General features: G+C 42.4%; 1 long non-coding RNA gene across 1 annotated transcript in view; it reads right to left on the reverse strand.

Moving 5' to 3' along the window:
• The window catches only part of LOC122443661, a 41,212-nt gene that overhangs the window by 2,871 nt on the left and 18,429 nt on the right, over positions 1 to 19,912 (reverse strand). The window contains exon 2 of the long non-coding RNA XR_006270082.1: positions 6,011 to 6,125. This is a non-coding gene — a long non-coding RNA (uncharacterized LOC122443661). The remainder of the gene's footprint in view (positions 1 to 6,010; positions 6,126 to 19,912) is intronic.

Consider the following 19,912-nt stretch of genomic DNA (forward strand, 5'->3'; position numbering starts at 1 on the left):
CCAAGTCATTATTTTTCAAACACTTTTCCCTCATCCTTGTATTTCTGTCAATTAAGCTAGGAGAAAATCAACATTTCATGGAGGAGAGCATGGATGATTAAGTACATTGGTGGGGACCTAGACACAGGTCTAGCAATACCATGTACCTTTAGGTTTGTGACCTTCAGGAAACACATCTTTTACATTAATTTCCTTAGTTTTCAAGTGCACCATTTTAAAGAAGCCTGGCATGATTTATTGATGTCTGTCTCCCAGCAGGAATATTTTTCTTTTCCTCCTCTTAGCACAACAATTTGCACTAATCCTTTTGAGGAGCAGTGGGGAAGTCTTTTGTTCTATTAAGGTAATATGCAGCTGTCTTTAGACCCAGTGTTCAATGACCACTTTGCCAGCACTTTCAAGTAGTTCACCATGAAAGTTCAGAGTCAAACAGTCTTTGGATGCATGTATACCATGCCATTGCTGTTTAGTCGCTAAAGTCATGTCCGGCTCTTTTGCAACCCCATGGATTGTAGTCCACCAGGCTCCTCTATCCAGGGATTTCCCAGACAAGAATACTGGGGTGGGTTGCCATTTCCTTTCTCCAGGGGATCTCCCTGACCCAGGGATCAAACCCGAGTCTCCTGCTTGGCAGGCAGATTCTTTACCACTGACCCACCAGGGAATCTCACACATATACCATACCTCTCAGCAAACTCACCCAGAATGGCCTGCCTGCCTAAAGACAGAACTTGGCATCCTTGGCCTCAAAGTGATCAACACAACTGGTCTACCTTGTGGGAAAAAAGTCTCTGAGCAAAACCATACAAAACCACAGTGGTGAGGCTTGGGGGGAAGACCAAACCAGCCAAAAGAGAAACATTTTCCTCCACCGAGGAAATCAGCCAGGTGAGGCTAAAGTGGGACAATGGGGCAGGGGCTGGAAGCTCGGGTGGCGCCTCTGGCAGATAATGGCCTCATGGGGGCCCTCACCTTGATGAATATATCTAGGGTTTGTAGCTTCTTAGTGCCCTGGTTCATCCCCAAAGAGTGATCATCACCATGTTGGTGACTAATTCAGTTTGCTCCTATCTCTTTTGACTGACTGCAATTCTAGCCCAAGTCAAGCCTCTCTTTGGACCAGAGTTGAAAAATAAAAGCACCTGGCATCTCAACCATCTTTGGTCTTGGAGGAGAAGACTCCCTCTCCAGTGCTCAGGCATTGAGATCATGGAAAGAATTCCTCTAGATGCAAAAGTACCTCCAAACCCAAACCACCTCCTTGGACTCACTCCTTTTGGCCTTCACTGCCTTAAACATTCACACCATATTTGAATATTTAATTCTACATTGTATTTTTTCCTATCATCTTTTTTAACACTTTGACAAATTATGTACTTACTTAATCTAAACTGTGCAGCTCCATAAAATGTTTATGTACTCTTCTGAGGCATAAGGCTTCCCAAGTGGCTCAATGGGTAAAGAATCCACCTGCGATGCAGGAGATGCAGGAGACACCGGTTTGATCCCTCAGTCGAGAAGATCCCTGGAGGAGGACATGGCAACCCACTCCAGTATTCTTGCCTGAAAAATCCCATGGACAGAGGAGCCTTGTGGCCTACACTCCATATAGGGTCACAAAGAGTCGGACACAACTGAAGTGACTGAGTATGCACGCATGTTGAATACAGTAGATAGACAAGATCATCCTAGCAAACACAGGGAAAACGGACTTGCCCAATGAGTGAGCCTCCATGAAGAGTAACATTTTTTCAGAATATACCTTTCCATTGAATTTCTCAAATATCACAGGATTTTGCTGACCAAACAGGAGCCTCAAAGCATCTCTGTGGGAACTGCTGTTAAGGCAACCCTCTGCTGTCCCACATGCCTGTGATCATAACATATCTGTCCTGTCCACTGACACATGTCCCCTGGGTTCCTCACAGCCAAAGGCACATGTGCCTAAACAGGCTAAATGAATTCTTGGCCTTGTAACCAAACAAGGATAACCAATCACTGGTGTTTGACCCCATGACCTTGGCCTCTTTAGCACCATGCCTTCCCCAATAGAGGTAAAGAGCTGTATTGCTGCAGTCACATCACCTGGCAGGAAACTACCAAGGGTATGAGTCCTATGTGGGCCGGAAAGTCAGAAAATTAAGGCTGAAATACAGCCAATGTGTCTAGTTCTAGGAAACAATGTACTTCATATAGCATGCTCCTATTTTCAAAAATATCAAAATTGCTACAGATTGAAAGTGGTTGATTTTAAGCCTTTAACAGAAACATAAGACTGTGTATATAACAAGTATGTAAATATATATATATGTAACACATTACAGATATTTATATATTGAATCACACATACATTATTTAAATGTATATATATTATATACATACTATATAAAATTTTTGTATATATATATATATATATAATTTTAGAAACTTCTGGAGGAGAAATTTAAATAGATGTTTCAAAAGCTTTCCAGTGGCTCCATTTTACCTTTGTCCACCAGGAAGATGAATAAAATGAGGATTTTTTGTGTGTGTTTGCCAAAGCAAAATTACCACCAAAATTCTAGTTTTCCTTTTCCTGGCAAGTTCCCTTTATTAGTCTCCTGAATTTTCTCTCAGGTGCCTGAGGGCAAGGCATCAACCTACACTAATCTGAAGCCTCCTTTCTGGGAGACTTCAGTAGAATCTGATCATGGAACTATTTCCTGCAATGCCCCCTCTTCCCCTCCCTAAACCTTTGCTCCTTGTCTCTATCTTCTCGCCAAGACCTCACCCTACACCACTCTCCTTTCCCCACATCACATTCCTGGCATGATGGCCTTCTCCCTTGAGCACACCAAGCTCCTGCCTGACAATAGGTCTTGCATTTGCTGTTCACTCTACCTGGAAGACCCATCTCTGTCTTCTTCTCATCTTTCATTTCTTACTTCCATAATCATTTGCCCAGAAACACTTCCCAGACCTCCCCACTGGAGTCTATGCTCTACCTCCACCAAGTTACTCTCCACTACATCACCCTGAGCTTTTTCTTGAAAATACTTACAATCATCAAGCAATATTCCGGGTATATTTATTCACTTTTAGCCCTCTCCTCCTTCAAGAATGTAAGTTCCATGAAGGGGAAACTTCACCTACTTTTTACAGTCTCAAATATCCAGTGGCTAGCACACTGACCTGCCTCTTGAGAAACCTGTATGCAGGTCAGGAAGCAACAGTTAGAACTGGACATGGAACAACAGACTGGTTCCAAATAGGAAAAGGAGAGCGTCAAGGCTGTATATTGTCACCCTGCTTGTTTAACTTATATGCAGAGTACATCATGAGAAACGCTGGGCTGCATGAAGCACAAGCTGGAATCAAGATTGCCGGGAGAAATATCAATAACCTCAGATATGCAGATGACACCACCCTTATGGCAGAAAGTGAAGAAAAACTAAAGAGCCTCTTGATGAAAGTGAAAGAGGAGAGTGAAAAAGTTGACTTAAAGCTCAACATTCAGAAAACTAATATCATGGCATCCAGTCCCATCACTTCATGGCAAATAGATGGGGAAACAATGGAAACTGTGGCTGACTTTATTTTGGGGGGCTCCAAAATCACTGCAGATGTTGATTGCAGCCATGACATTAAAAGATGCTTACTCCTTGGAAGAAAAGTTATGACCAACCTAGATGGCATATTAAAAAGCAGAGACATTACTTTGCCAACAAAGGTCCGTCTAGTCAAGGCTATGGTTTTTTCAGTAGTCATGTATGGATGTGAGAGTTGGACTATAAAGAAAGCTGAGTGCCGAAGAATTGATACTTTTGAACTGTGGTGTTAGAGAAGACTCTTGAGAGACCCTTGGGCTGCAAGGAGATCCAACCGGTCCATCCTAAAGGAGATCAGTCCTGGGTGTTCATTGGAAGGACTGATATTGAAGCTGAAACTCCAATACTTTGGCCACCTCATGCGAAGAGCTGACTCATTGGAAAAGATCCTGATGCTGGGAAAGATTGAGGGCAGGAGGAGAAAGGGAAGACAGAGGATGAGATGGTTGTATGGCATCACTGACTCAATGGACATGGGTTTGGGTAGACTCCAGCAGTTGGTGATGGACAGGGAAGCCTGGCGTGCTGTGGTTTATAGGGTAGCGAAGAGTCAGACACGACTGAGCGACCGAACTGAACTGAACTGAGCATGCTAGCAATGGCCGGCACACAGTGGGAGCTAAATAAACAATAGATGAATGAATGAATAAATGAATTGTCCAGTGTTCCTCAGAGGAAGGGCACAGCTTCTCCAGAGGGACTATGAAACATCTGACTTATTATTTAGGACACTGTTCCCCAACCTTTTTGGCCCCAGGGACCAGTTTCATAGAAGACAATTTTTCCATGGACCACAGGGTAGACAGGGGATGGTTTGGGGATGAATCAAGCACATTACATTTATCATACACTTTATTTCTACTATTACATTGTGATATACAATGAGATAATTATACAACTCACCATAAGGCAAAATCAGATCATGAGGCATTTGAGTCTCATAAGGAGCTAACAACCTGATTCCCTCACATATGCAGTTCACAGTAGGGTTCGCACTCCTATAAGAATATAGAGGCACTGCTGATCTGACAGGACGCAGAGCTCAGGCAGTAATGCAAGCAATAGAGAGCAGTTATAAATACAAATAAAGCTTTGCTCGCTTGCCGCTCATTTCTTGCTGCACAGACCAGTTCCTAACAGGCCATGGACCAGTATCAGGGCCTGGTAGTTGGGGACCCCTGATTTAGGGAGTTTGAAGAGCATTAACCACTTCGATAGCTCAGTTGGTAAAGAATCTGCCTGCAATGCAGGAAAACCCAGTTGGATTCCTGGGTCGGGAAGATCCCCTGGAGAAGGGATAGGCTACCCACTCCAGTATTCTAGGGCTTCCCTGGTGGCTCAGCTGGTAAAGAATTCGCCTGCAATGCCGGAGACCTGGGTTTGATCCCTGGGCTGGGAACATCCCCTGGAGAAGGGAAAGGCTATCTACTCCAGTATTCTGGCCTGGAGAATTCCATGGACTGTATACGCCATGGGGTCACAAAGAATCGGACACAACTGAGCAACTTTCACTTTCACAACCACTTCAAACACCCTAACACTATACTTACCCTCCCAGTGTTGTGGGAACTGCCTGACTTCAGTAGGACTTCTCTAGTTTCCAAACACAAAACTGCCTCTATATTAAAATGCTTAGAGATATTCAGCCTCTGGTAATAATAATAATAGTTACCATTTAGTTAGTACCTTCCCTGCCAGGAATGTTCATAACACATTCTCACATCAGCCCACTTGGCCAACTCATGAGGTAGTATTATCCATACTTCACAGATAAGGAAGTTGTCTCAAGCGATTGGCAAAAACACATGGAACATGTAAGTATCAGATTTGGTATCTGAAGCTTGTGTATCTCATCTGTCTTGAAGGCCCATGCTTTTAACTGTGTCTTTGTTTTGAAAAGCCAAAACACCAGTATGGTAAAGAGAATCAGCTCGTGGTACACAAGCATGTGATACCCTTGAAAAGTGTGCAAGCATTTGTGTCATGTGATATGTAGTCACAGTTTCCAACCCCTTCATACCCATTCTAGACCAGTGCTTATTTGCATGTAACAGTTCAACTACTTCAGGCTGTTCATGAGCATTTCTGGGTTTTCAGATATTACTCCCATCAACTCCAAGGAAAGAAAGCAGAATTATTTGAAATGTAACACTTGTAGAAACTGCTGCTCTCTGTTCCAAGTGACAAACAGCTCATGGTTATGGAAGATATAAGATGAGTTCTGTCTTCTTTGTGGCAAATTTCTACCAAAAGGAATGCGCAGAGCTAAAAATATTAGTATTCCTAAGAGTAAAACTATACAGAAGTTTACAAGTCCTAATTTTTCTATAATAATAACTATCTCAGCATCAACACCATTAAAACAAAGCTATAAAAACACTGGGATAATATTTCAGAGAAAAATAGAGAAGGAAATAACTTACTCTTTTCCAACCCTGAGACCATTATGATTCTTTTATCTGGATAGCTGACTTTTGTTTTAATCTGTCCATTATGTAGATAGTTCTGTGTCTCTCTCTCTTTTTCCTTTCTTCTTTTCTGGAAAACATCACAAGAATATCTATCAAACTCTTGCCCCTTCCACCTGCCTTTTAACCCCTGCCACTCCAATTTCTACATGAAGTTTACCAGCTTCTCCCTTAATATTTTCTTCTGTAAGATGAGCTTCCAAGTTCTTATTCCTTTCTGCTTGAATCTGTATGAAAATGCAAGTGTTTAAGATTTACAACTCTGCTTAGCAGGCTCTCTTTCCATCTCTTCTTGAGCTTGACTACTGAGCTAAAAATGCCCCAGCTGAAATAGCAACAGACAGAAGGTTTTGAAGACATATCCAAATCTCCCAGTTCAACCAAAAAAGCAACAGCTTTCAAACTTGTTATATTATGGTGGGGAAGGACTTTCCACAGCCTGACCCAGTTTTCTAAGAGGGAAATTTCATCAGCCATCATGGTGTACTAACCCAGTGACTGAATTTAATAGGAAGCTTTTCACAATAGGGAGAGGCTATGTGCTTGTGGGCCTTCTCTCTCAAGCCAGTTTACCAAAACAAGTGTCCAGATCACCAGACATCTCTCCACTCCTGGGTAACAGGGGATAATGGGTTTAAAAAAAAAAAAAAGCCAAGAAAGTACAGTATTGGAGAGCATTGGGAAACAGTATAGCCTGAAGCAGTGAAGAGTAAAGGCTTTGGGATCCCAGTTTTGAACAGCAGGAACAGTTTTTGTGATCTTGGGCAAATTAACTTCTCCAAACCTCAGTTACCTCCTCTGTAAAATGGGGCTATTCTCAGTACTTAATTTGCGTTTTTGCTGTGACAAGATAGTTTAACAAGACTGTTAAAAAAAAAAAAAAGCACTTAACACTTTTATGATACCATGCCCTATAAGTGGTTCCTATTGCAATCATAGTTTTTATTTCCTATTACGTCACGAACCAGGCATCTTCTCATGAGAGCAAAGGAGTTTAGGCCAACAGGTATAATGTCAGGTTTCCCTCCCAGATAACCCAAATCTATACCAGATGAATTAAGTGGAAAAAAGGAAAAATAACAAACAAAGGACCTTTCAAATGTGTTTCCAATATAAATGGCCTAGAAGCAGAAAAGAGAAAATAAAAGGAAAAGGACAGACAAAACAGATAAAGCTAGCATCTCTCCCAGATTTCAACATATACTTTCATAGCTTTGGAAACGACCCATCTTCAAAGTTCTTTTCTCAAGGGAGAAGAATGTCCCCCAGAGAAGAGGGACTGGCCTCAAAATATCAAGAGAAACTTCAGAACTCTAGCCTTCACACTGAGGGAATAGTCTCCAGGTCAGGCGTGTTGACCTGTCTACAGTTTCTTCTGGTGAAGCTACTGAAAAAGGGACCCAGAGGTACACACATGGGTGCTGTCAATCCCTCATGCTCACACATTCCGGGGAATGCACAGGAGAGAGGGGGACCCTTCATCAACCCCATCAAACTAGTACTTCTAGAGACTGATCTCCTGACCCTCTGGCCACCAGCTGTCATAAGAGGGATGTCGCCTTTTCTGAGACTCAGAGTAACCTTACCAAGAGGTTGTTCAAAAGGTATGCAGTTCAGAGCAGACAAAACAAACTCAGGTGTGCAGGGAAATGGGGCCAGTTCTGACGGAGAGACCAGAGGTAGGCTGCCTGCCACGTTGTTTACTTTAAATCTACTTTATTGGGGCCAGAAAACTAAGCAGCATCCACATTCTGAAACTCAAGATCCCAGCAAGAGTGGCATGTTCCTTAAAATAAGCTTTTGTGTTGATTATTTTTAGATGGTGCTGAAAGGAGACAGTTGCACCATTTCCGAAAGAAAGTCATTCAAGAGTTGGACACGACTGAGAAACTAACCCTTTCTTTCTTTCAGAAAGTGTCCACAGCTTAAGTAGTTGATAAATTATTTTCCTTAGTGTGTGCTTCAAGATTTCGCCCGGGTGGAAAAAGACACCAACCATGTGCCTCATTGACCTAAAAATCAAGCATTCTCCTCCATACAGAAATTTAATTATGCTGTAAAATAAAGCCTTATTCGTATGAAGTATCTTTTTTGCCCACGCTTTTCAAAAGCTTCATATATCTGAAATCACTGTGAAAAGCAAAACTGATTTCACTGCTTTTTCCCCCTCTTTGGGAAATATCTCCTTTAAATACTAATAGAGCCCAAGCCTATTTACATTACAAGCAACACGAAACAATTTCCCTGGTCTTTCACCCACCTCATCTAGCAACCAACTTGGTAAGAGTAACAACAACTAAAACCCATGATTCCGACCCGGTGCCTGGCGAACGTTTCTCCTTTTATAACTACTTGAGCGTGGCAGGCTCTTCCTATTAACTACATTACATCACCATTATCAAAGACGAAAGGAAATTAATTTTGTTTTTCAAGGTCTTGGCAATAAGTCGGTTCTTTACTTCATCAGACATCTGCTGTTTTTCTACTGTGTCATTTGCGAAGCTGAGTTTTCCTTATGACTTTATTCTCATAACAATTTATCACGCAACAGTGTTTACCAGAGGATTTTGGCTGACGGGTTTTTCTCTCCCAGTAGAAAGTGTAACCGTAACTTAAGGCCAATATCATCATCTATATTTCATTCTCAAATAGTTTTCTGGGGCTTAAAAAAAAAAAAAACAGCCAACAAGACCATCAAGAAAAAATAACCACTTACGGTCTCCGGCTGAAATGTATTGCCAATGCAACACACTTTTGTTTTAACAGATGGGCCTTTATCAGCAACTTATGTGAGCAGTTCACCAACTTCTCTTAGGAATAGAGGAGTCCTTCCATTTACTTCTGCTCTTATCTGTTCACTTAAAGCCACATTTGATCACAAAATTCTAGGGATTTTTTTTCCATGTATTGATACAAAGGATAAACTACAGAGAATCTTCTGTTCTGTAATCATTAGTCATTCCTGGGCTGATTGATAGGGCCTAAGCCTTATTTCACACCAGAGGAAAAAAAATAATTAGGTCGTCCACATAGATACATTGGGTTCTCTAATGCGCTCTATGTTTATTCACTTGTCTAATGGCATCAGGGCCTCTGAAAAAGCTCTTCATGGTATTTATTTTGATGAATAATCTGCTGGGGTTTGACTCATTTTTCTTTTCCTTCTCCCACCTCTCACTCTTCCTCTCACTTTCTCCAGCTGCTGACTAACTCCTAGAAGTCTCAGTTCTGCTGGTAAACACAAGAGCCAGATTCACAGGAGACAGTCATTTCAGACAAGAGTCACTAGCTCTAGTATGGGGTGTGCAGAGAATCAGAAAACCAGCTTCAAGGATTATTAGAGGAAACCTCAATTTGCCACATGCTTCCTATAAGGACATGTGTTTTTATCTTTTATTAAGGAGATTCTCACCCAAAAAAAAAAAAACAAGAGATGAATGACGATAATTTTTCTTTTGCCCTGAAACTTACTTTCACCTTTCTGTGTTGCAATTTACCATTAGCATTTACACAAGGATCCAATCCCTAGGCCTCAGTTTTTCTAAATCTATAAAATAAGAAGGTTGCGCTAGACCCAGAGTTGAGTGTTCATGCAGAGCACCGGAGGAGCTGGTTCCGTAAGCAGATCTGAGCTTCACCCTGATTCAGTAGTGTTGAAGTGGCACCCAGGAATATTCCATTTTCAACCCTCCAGCAGTAAATCTAACGCAATCAAGGTGCTTCCTTTTCCAAATATCTGTGACTCCATAAAAACCTCAATGAGCTATTAGCTGATCAGCTGAGCATATCTTACATTTATTGACAAATCTATCTCTGTTAGGTACTGGCTTCTCCAATATCTCCACTCCATGGGTCCACTTTGTGAGCAGGACAAGCCTGATTCCAGGGGGCCTTGGAAGCTGAGCCAGATGCAGGTGGAAGCCCTTTGCCCCAGAAACCAGGCATATCACCCCCACCTGGCCCAGGCAACAGGCCCAGACTCAGAGACATGGGCCCTTCAAAGTGCTGCATCATTTTTGTGATCAAGGTGAGTTTCCAAAACAGCAAATACTTGCATTTTCAAGGAAAAGTGCAGAAACCTTTTATTTTGCAAGCAGTGACTTCAGGATCACCCATGATTTGTTACTTATTATCAGACAAATCTTCTCCATTAGCATGAGAAAATGTGGTACAGACAAAATTAGAAAACAAATTACAACCCACGTGACAAATGAACCACAATGAAGCGTGCAACTTTTCAAAATCATTCATCCTAACCTCAGGGCTCATAAATGAAAACCAGAGAGCACATGGCTAGTATGACCCAAAGGCCAGCACTCATGTGTGCTGACAGAATTTACAGGATGCTGTGGGGACAAGAGTCCCATTTGTGAGCACATGGAAGTCAGAGAGCAAGGATGACCACAACTCCCTTACTAACTACTTGTATGGCCTTGGCCAAGTTACTTCACTTCTCAGAATGAGTGAGAAGTGAATGGGGCTCACAGTTACTCACTAAATATTTACTGAGTGTCTGGGGCAGGCCAGTAATGGCACAGTAATCTCAAGCAGTGGACAAAACAGGCAGAAATTCCTACCTTCAGGAGGGACACAGACAAGAGACAAAGGAATAGAAACTACAATGTCAGACAGTGATACAGTGAAAACTAAAACAGGGTAAGGAGTTAGAGTGTATTGGCTCACTATTTCAGATAAGATGGCCAATGAAAGCCTCTCTAGGAGGGACTATTTGAACACAAGCCATAATAAAGTGAGGAAGGAGCCTCATAATACCTGGGTAAAAGCCACCCAGGCAGGAGCAAAGTACAGGTGCAAAGGCCCTGAGGCAGGAACACTTGAGGAAAGGTCAAGTGACAGCAAAGAGACAAGAGTGGCTTAAGGAAAATGAGTGAGGGGGAGGGTAGTAGAAAAGAAACAGCCAGATTACTGGGCTTCCTTTGTGGCTCAGCTGCGAGAGACCTGGGTTTGATCCCTGGGTTGGGAAGATCCCCTGGAGAAGGGAAAAGCTACCCACTCCAGTATTCTGGCCTGGAGAATTCCATGAACTGTATAGTCCATGGGGATGCAGAGTCAGACACAGGTGAGTGACTTTCACTTTCAGAGTCAGATTATAAAGGGCCTGAAAGTGAGCTCTTTGGGTCTCCTTCTATTTTGATGAGTCTAGAAGTTCTGAGTAGCATTAACTGATGGATGTTTGAAAGGATGGTTCCAGCTGCTGTTTGCAGACAGGAATATAAGGTAAGTGCATCCAACAAGACAGGCGAGGTCATCTTCTGTCACTGCAATCTGACATGATTTTTGGCACAATATCAAGTCCCTTCCTCAGTTTCCCTAAACCTGTAAAACAAGAAGGTAACAGACAACCACAAAAATGTTGTGTCTTACAGGAGCAAAGACTACTTCTCACTCAAACTTCACATCCATTGTAAGTTAGCCAGCGTTCTGCTCCACCTTTCCTCCTTCTGGGACCCAAGGATGGAGCACTCTCCATCTGGATCACTGCAGGTAAACACGTCACAGGGAAAAGGGAGCACGGTGACTCACACCCAGGCTCTGCCACGTCAGTCTGGGAGTGACACACATCACTTCCACTCACATCTCATTGGCTAAAGCAAATCATTTGAACATATCTAACTTCAAAGGCAGTGGAAAAGTACAATCCTACCATGTGTCCACAAGCTGGCAACTTGGATGAACAGCATTAATGAATACGAGACCAGAGGGAAGCAGAAAGACTGATCAGGAGGCTTTCACAGTAATCCAGGCCAGAGAGAACAGCTTATAACAGGCAGCAGCAAGAGAGGTGTTAGGAAATAGATGCAGAAGACATTTTGAAAGCAGAGACAACAAAATCTGCTGATGGATTGGATGTGGAGTAATCATAACCACCTCACCGTGGATTTCTTTTGGTGCAGATTAAATGAGATGATTTATGTGAAATTCTTGCACAGTGCCAGATGCATTGTAAACCTCCATGATGGTGATTATTATTGTCGTATTTATAGATTGAAGAGGTACTTATGATAACAGAACAGAGCAGCTTAATTTTGGACCATCCTACTTTCCAAGGTATATGGGTGCTTTACTGGTACACCACTATTCACACAAACATGCATACAAAGATATTTTCTAAAAATAATCATAGTAGTTATTACCAACTTGACTTTAAATCATCTTCACCTCTGAGGAAACTCTCTAATAATGAACTAATTTTCCGAGTAACTACAGAGAGGCTTTCCTTCACAGAGATACACATTTGGGACCCAGAAACTAACCTCCATAAAAGTCAGGAAGCGCCCAGTCTTTCTGCTTAGATGTTGTAGATTAATAGTCATTCGATTTGGGAATGTGAAATGAACTGATAAGAAAAGCTGTTCGTACCAATGACATTCAGGAATGAAAACTGACAGATCACCTGCTTTAGAAGACTTGATTCTTCAGATTTTATGGGGGGTGGAGGAAACTTTAGTGCCATTTGCTCTCTTATGGCTTACATTAAACAATTTAATATATAACATGAGGGAGAGAACATGATATAAACAATATATCCAGGAGGAAAAATAAATGACCTCAGTCCCAAGAGGCACTGTTATGCACTGGTACTATTCATGTACATTATAAGGAATGATGTATCAGTTTTACTTCTAATCAGTATCTAAATATATCACCGTCGGTTCCTGGAGTGCATTACACTATCTCGCAATGCATGCTCACATTCTGCATTAATGTGGAAAGTATCCATCCGTTATCAGGCAGAACTTAATTCTATATTGAAAAATGAGGTGTCTGCTTGGTACACTTCTATTTTAAGGTTTAAAGTCATTGAGAAACCAAATCTAAAATAGAACCTTTGAACCAAACTATGCATTGGTGTTGAGAGATTATAGTTTGTTGGGTGTCTGACTCGGAGGCATCACCGATGTTTTGGGGGCCTCTGGTTTCTACTCCTGCTTGGGAGCATCTAACCCAATGATGCTGTGAAAGCCTTTTAAAAATATTCTTAGAACAAGCTTTTAAATAACAATACATGTGGCAGGCTATGCTTAGTCGCTCAGTCATGTCTGACTCTTTGCGATCCCATGGACTGTAGCCCGCCAGGCTTCTCTGTCCATGGGGATTCTCCAGGCGAGAATACTGAAGTGGGTTTCCATGTCCTCCTCCAGGGGTCTTCCCAACCCAGGAATCGAACCCAGGTCTCCCACATTGCAGGCAGATTCTTTACTGTCTGATCCACCAGGGAAGCCCAAGAATACTGGAGTGGGTAGCTGTTCCCTTCTCCAGGGGATCTTCCAACACAGGAATCAAACCCAGGTCTCCTGCACTGTAGGTGGGTTCTTTACCAGCTGAGCTACCAGGGAAGCCCATACATGTGGCTATCCCTGAGTTAACTGTACCTGTAAACAAACAAAATATCCCACGAATGTCACAATTTCAGCTCCTAAATTATAACTGCTTCCTGCCTATTCATGCAGCCTGAATTGAGATTCAAAAACTATGTTCACCAACATAGGTAAGATAAAAAGGACTGGTTGTTGCAGTGTTGTAAAAATGTAATTTAAATATTGCAACACACCAAGCAATGAGTTCCATGGGATAAAAAAATAAAAGCAGACTCAGCCAGACCACCTGCTCAGGCCACCATGGATATTGCATAAAGTGGATATGATGGATTTACTGAGCATCTTCTAAGTGCCTTTGACAGTGTCAGGTACCATGTGAAATAAAAATGCATGTAACTATTTCTGTCCTCAAACTCCTCAAAACAATTGAGGGTACAAATGATGGAAATGCAACTTGATCTAATGTTAAGTAAAACACAGAAAAAGTGGAGGACAGTGGGAATTTCTTGGCTCATCTGACTCAGTTATGGAGCCAGCGTGGCCCTAGCCTGAGGAACATGGGGCTGAAATGCTCAAGCGCTTGGTTTTCATGTCTTGCTCCTGGGCTTCTCTCCATGCGTCAGCATCATCCCTTCAGTCTGGGTTTTCCAGGAAACGCGACTCTGACAACCTCCAGATTCACATCTTGATCACTTCCCACTTCGGCACCAGAAAAAAAAAGGACACTTCCCCGCCGGCGGTAGGAAGTGGTGCGTGTTTCCATGGTGTAAATGCTACCACCCTACCCAGCTTCAAGTCAACACCCTGAGGTCATCGATGGAGTGCAGGGAAAAGGTGCTCTCCGGAGCCTGGCTGAGCAGGTGGGAGCCCCCTCCAGCCACCACCAACTCAACCACACTGCACACCCCTCTCTGTATGCGTCTATAGAAACCCAGCTAGATCTGGTCCCTGCTCTCAAGGGATATTTCAGAGAAGACAGAAAAGGAAGGAAATAATTACAGAACAGTATGGTAATTGCTGTAATACAGGCACATACAAGATACAGCGATGGCCCCAAGCAAGGGTGAGCCCTCTGCCTGGGCTAGAGTGGGACCCTCAGAGGAAGCTTCCAAGAAGAGATGCCTTTATGACTGAGAGTTTACCACCTCAGTTCAGTTCAGTTGCTCAGTCAAGTCTGACTCTTTGCAACCCCATGGACTGCAGCACACTAGGCTTCCCTGTCCATCACCAACTCCCAGAGCTGGCTCAAACTCATGTCCATGGAGTTGGTGATGCCATCCAACCATCTCATCCTCTGTTGCTCCCTTCTCCTGCCTTCAATCTTTCCCACTATCAGGGTCTTTCCCAATTAGTCAGTTTGCATCAGGTGGCCAAAGTATTGGAGCTTCAACTTCAGCATCAGCCCTTCCAATGAATATTCAGGACTGATTTCCTTCAGGATGGACTGGATCTCCTTGCCATTCAAGGGACTCTCAAGAGTCTTCTCCAACATCACAGTTCAAAAGCATCAATTCTTCAACACTCAGCTTTCTTTATGATCCAACTCACATCCATACATAACTACTGGAAAAACCATAGCTTTGACTAGATGGACCTTTGTTGGCAAAGTAATGTGCTTTTTAATGTGCTGTCTAGGTTGGTCATAGCTTTACTTCCAAGGAACAAGCATCTTTTAATTTCATGGCTGCAGTCAAAATCTTCAGTGATTTTGGAGTCCAAGAAAATTAAGTCTCTTACTGTTTCCATTGTTTTCCCATCTATTTGTCATGAAGTGATAAGATCTGATACCATGATCTTAGCTTTTTTAATATTGAGCTTCAAGCCAACTTTTTCACTCTCCTCTTTTACCTTCATCAAGAGACTCTTTAGTTCCTCTTCACTTTCTACCATAAGGGTGGTGTCATCTGCATATCTGAGGTTATGGACATCTCTCCCTGCAATCTTGATTCCAGCTTGTGCTTCATCCAACCCAGCCCTTCACATAGTGTACTCTGCTGCTGTGCTGCTAAGTCACTTCAGTCGTGTCCGACTCTGTGCGACTCCATAGAAGGCAGCCCACCAGGCTCCCCTGTCCCTCGGATTCTCCAGGCAAGAACACTGGAGTGGGTTGCCATTTCCTTCTCCAATGCATGAAAGCGAAAAGTGAAAGTGAAGTCACTCAGTCGTGTCCGACTCTTAGCAACCCCATGGACTGCAGCCTACCAGGCTCCTCCGTCCATGGGATTTTCCAGGCAAGAGTACTGGAGTGGGGTACCATTGCCTTCTCTGAGTGTATTCTGCATATAAGTTAAATAAGCAGGGTGACAATACACAACCTTGATGTACTCCTTTCCCAATTTTGAACCAGTTTGTTTTTCCATGTCTGGTTCTAACTGTTGCTTCTTGACCTGCACAGATTTCTCAGGAGGCAAGTAAGGTGGTCTGGTATTCCCATCTCTTTTTTCTTTTTTTCTTTTTACTGGAGTGGGTTGCCATTTCCTTCTCCAAGGGATCTTCCCAACCCAGGGATCAAACTCAGGGCTCCCACATTGCAGGCAGACGCTTTACCATCTGCCCCACCAGAGAAGCCCCTGGTTTTCCCATCTCTTTAAGAATCTTCCACAGTTTGTTGTGATCCACACAGTCAAAGACTTTAGCATAGTCAATGAAGCAGAAGTAGATGTTTTTATGGAATTATCTTGCTTTCTCTATGATCCAACAGATGTTGGCAATTTGATCTCTGGTTCCTCTGCCTTTTCTACCATTTATATGTGTGGAGGGAGAGGGAGGGCATGCACAGGAGTGCACAAAGACCCACAGGAATGCAATAGAAGGGGTGAAGGAAGTGTGGGGGCAATTGGAAGAGAAGTACAACAAGCTGAGAAACAAAGGTGAGGCTAGAGGGCGTGGGGAGTAAACCAGAGACGATTTCATGAAGACTTTGGATGCCTTTTAAGGATTCTGGGTTTTTAGCCTATCAGTGGTCTTCAACCTATTTCTAAGTAGGGGAAACCCTTTCATTATTAAATGTTAGGTGTGATCTCAACTTAAAAAAATTAATATCTTATGTTCTTAGTGCATACTCATTGTAATAAAAATAAAATAACTTGGAAATTTCCTAATGCTCCAGTGGTTAGGACTCTGCACTTCTACTGCAGGAGGCACAGGTTTGATCCCTGGTCTGGGGAACTAAGATCCCACATGCTGGGTGGCAGGGCCAAAAGAAAAGAAAAAAAAAAAGTATATCTGAATCACTTTCAAACAGCACTGGAAGCAAGCTGATCTATAAGAAGCTGTAGAAGTGTATAAAACGCAGGGGCAGGGGGAAAGAAAACAGAGAAAGGAGAGAATTTCTGAAAGGCCAAGTCTGATAAGAACAAATATATCATTTATAAATAAACACATCTATGTTACTTTTGCTGAGAATATGAGTTTGTGAACTGGTGGTGCTCTGAGGGTTAAAATTTGGTATAGAAAGAAAGTGAAAGAAAGTGAAGTCACTCAGTCGTATCCGCCTCTTTGCGACCCCATAGACTGTAGCCTACCAGGCTTCTCTGTCCATGGGATTTTCCAGGCAAGAGTACCAGAGTGGGTTGCCATTTCCTTCTCCAGGGCATCTTTCCGACCCAGGGACTGAACCAAGTTCTCCCACATTGCAGGCAGACACTTTACCCTCTGAACCACCAGGGTTTGGTATACACTATAGCATATTTGAGAGAGTTCATATTACTTTGATTCTTAAATAATTGTTTCCTGAAATAACTTCAAATAAAATTTGCAAGTATAGTATAAAGTACATCCATGGATACTTTACACAGATTTGCCTATTGTTGATATTTTGCCCTGTCTGCTTTATCATTTGTGTTCTCACTCTTGCTCTTTTAAAAAGTATGTACTTATGTATATGTGTAAGCATCTGAGTATACTTATTTTTCTGAAACATTTGAGAATATGTTACACGCATCATGGCTATTTACCCCTGAACACCTCAGGATATATCTCCTAAGAATAAAAGTATGCATTCACTGCTATAATTACAGTATAGTTATCAAGTTCAGTAAATTTAACATCTTGTAATACTTACGCTTCTGCCCTAATTCCAGTTTTGTTAGTTATCCCCAAACTGTCATTTATAGCATTCTACCCTCTGCAATATAGGATCCAGTCTAGGACCACATGTGATGTCTTCCCATCCCTCATTTGTGATATGAATTTTGATCTCCAAAGTGTTTTCAATTTCTCCAGTCTATGTACAGTTGTTGTTTTTTACATTGCTATTAATAAGCAATCTCAGGGAAGACATTTTTAGGTTAAGCAAAGATGATGAGTTTTCAGCTTTAGGACTCCTTCCATTGTCACCAATAAGTACTTGACATTCCATTATAGGCAAAAGCCCTCTCTTCTCCTCCATAGTTTTCTTTAGTATTTATCTCTTTATTATCAGTATGGAATCATGGATTGCTTTTTCTTCACTGCTTTATAATTAATCTACTGCCTTTAACTTTGTGCTCTGGTGTTCAGTTGCTAAGTCAACCCCATGGACTGTAGCCCACCAAGCTCCTCTGTCCATGGGTTTTCCAGGCAAGAATACTGGGGTGGGTTACCATTTCCTTCTCCAGGGGATCTTCCTGACCCAGGGATCAAACCCACGTCTCCTGCTTGGCAAGCAGATTCTTTACCACTGTGCCACCTGGGAAGCCCTTTAACTTTAATGCTCAGATTACCTCTGATTTGACCATTGGAAATCCCTTCAAAGTGACTTCTGTGTCCCAGTGATCTACCCCATTGGGTTTCAGGGTTTGTTTTTTTTTAGCATTTTCATACTTTCTGATGTGACAAGATATATCAAGTTAACCCATAGCTTACCCTGCTCCAGCCTTGGCATCAGCCATTTCCCCAAGGATCCCTGGTTCCTTTTTTTGGAGAATGGCATTAGAGACCAAATTTGGGTACCAGGTGTGCTCACTGCTATTAATACTAGAGTGTCCTTACTTGTTGGTCTTTTCAGTGGAAAAAGGAAATACACATGTATGTATCCCTAGAGAACACACACACAATTGTGAATCCATACCATGTGTCAAATCCAAATCCATCCCCACAGGTTCCTTTCCTGACTTCCTTATTCCACATTTGTAGCTCTCCTATTACACAGTGACAATACTTGTTCCCACCAATATACATTAATGCACTTATTACTCAATTCTATACTAAATCTAAAAGGGTTTCAGAAGGGCTTCTCCCAAAAAACAAACCTACTAGAAAGAGTTCAGGACATGTTTGCTGTTCTCTCCATCTCCCCAGCCCTCCAAGACTGTGTGTATTTAGTCCAATACCCTGTGTTCATAAATAACTTCAATCAGTTATCCCCCCCCCCATTTATTGTGGTCATATCATTCATTTGAAATACACCTGGGTTCATTTGCTTCAGTTTTCATCGTTTCAGGATGCTTTTTCACTTTGCATCATTGCTGATTTATTTTGTTCTTTGAATAAGTAGAACACTAACGTGCTTTCAAAATTCAAAATAGTATGAAAAGGCACACTCAGAAAAGTTTACAATGTGTTTCACTCCTGTTTTTAAATGAATGTCATTCTTTTTCTGTAAAGAAATCATCAAATGGAGGGAAGAAGGTAAAAAGGACTAATGCAACAGCCTTACAGCAATGAGGAACAGAAATGAGGAGGATTTCCTACGATTAGGAGTTATCTCCGGACCAAGCTCCACCATCAACATTTGGGGGCGGGGGGTGGATATAAAAATGTGTAAAGATTTGAGGACAAGTCTCAGTTTTCAGACTGGAGTGCCCAGTAGGATGGAGGTTAACCTCTGGGGGACAAGCTTACAGGAAAAGAAACAGGTTTGGACAGAAAGACAATGAATTCCGGTCTTGATAGGTACTGTGTTCTGGCCCAGCTCATCTTCTGGAAAGCCAGAAGAAGCAGAACTAAATGAAAGGGCAAGCAAAAGCAGCAGGAAACATGGGAAGGGCAAATGAAAGCTGCACAGCAAGGAACCTTAAAACCCTCTTAAAATTACTTGTCTTTATGGACCGCCCCATTGTTGTTCAGTCACTAAGTTGTGTCCGACTCTGTGACCCCATGGACTGCAGCATGGCAGGCTTCCCTGTCCTTCACTATCTCCTGAAGTTTGCTCAAACTTCTGTCCATTAGGTTAGTGATGCCATCCAGCCATCTTATCCTCTGTCGCCCTCTTCTTCTCCTGCCCTCAATCTTTCGTAGCATCAAGGTCTTTTCCAATGAGTTGGCTCTTCGCGTCAGGTGGCCAAACTATTGGAGCTTCAGCATCTGTCCTTCCAATGAATATTCATGATTCATTTCCTTTAGGATTGGCTGGTTGGATCTCCTTGAAGTCCAAGGGACTCTGAAGAGCATTACCATAGCCATAAACACATCCTCCCAAAGCCTGGGGTCCTTTTGCTCCATCAGCCCCTAAGTAGGTCAGAGTACATGGTTTAGTGGCTCTGGAATCAGAGAGATCTTCCCTCAGACTCTAGCTCCACCACTTCCTAGCTGGGGG

This window comes from Cervus canadensis, chromosome 6, assembly GCF_019320065.1.
Source record: "Cervus canadensis isolate Bull #8, Minnesota chromosome 6, ASM1932006v1, whole genome shotgun sequence".
Taxonomy (NCBI): domain Eukaryota; kingdom Metazoa; phylum Chordata; class Mammalia; order Artiodactyla; family Cervidae; genus Cervus; species Cervus canadensis.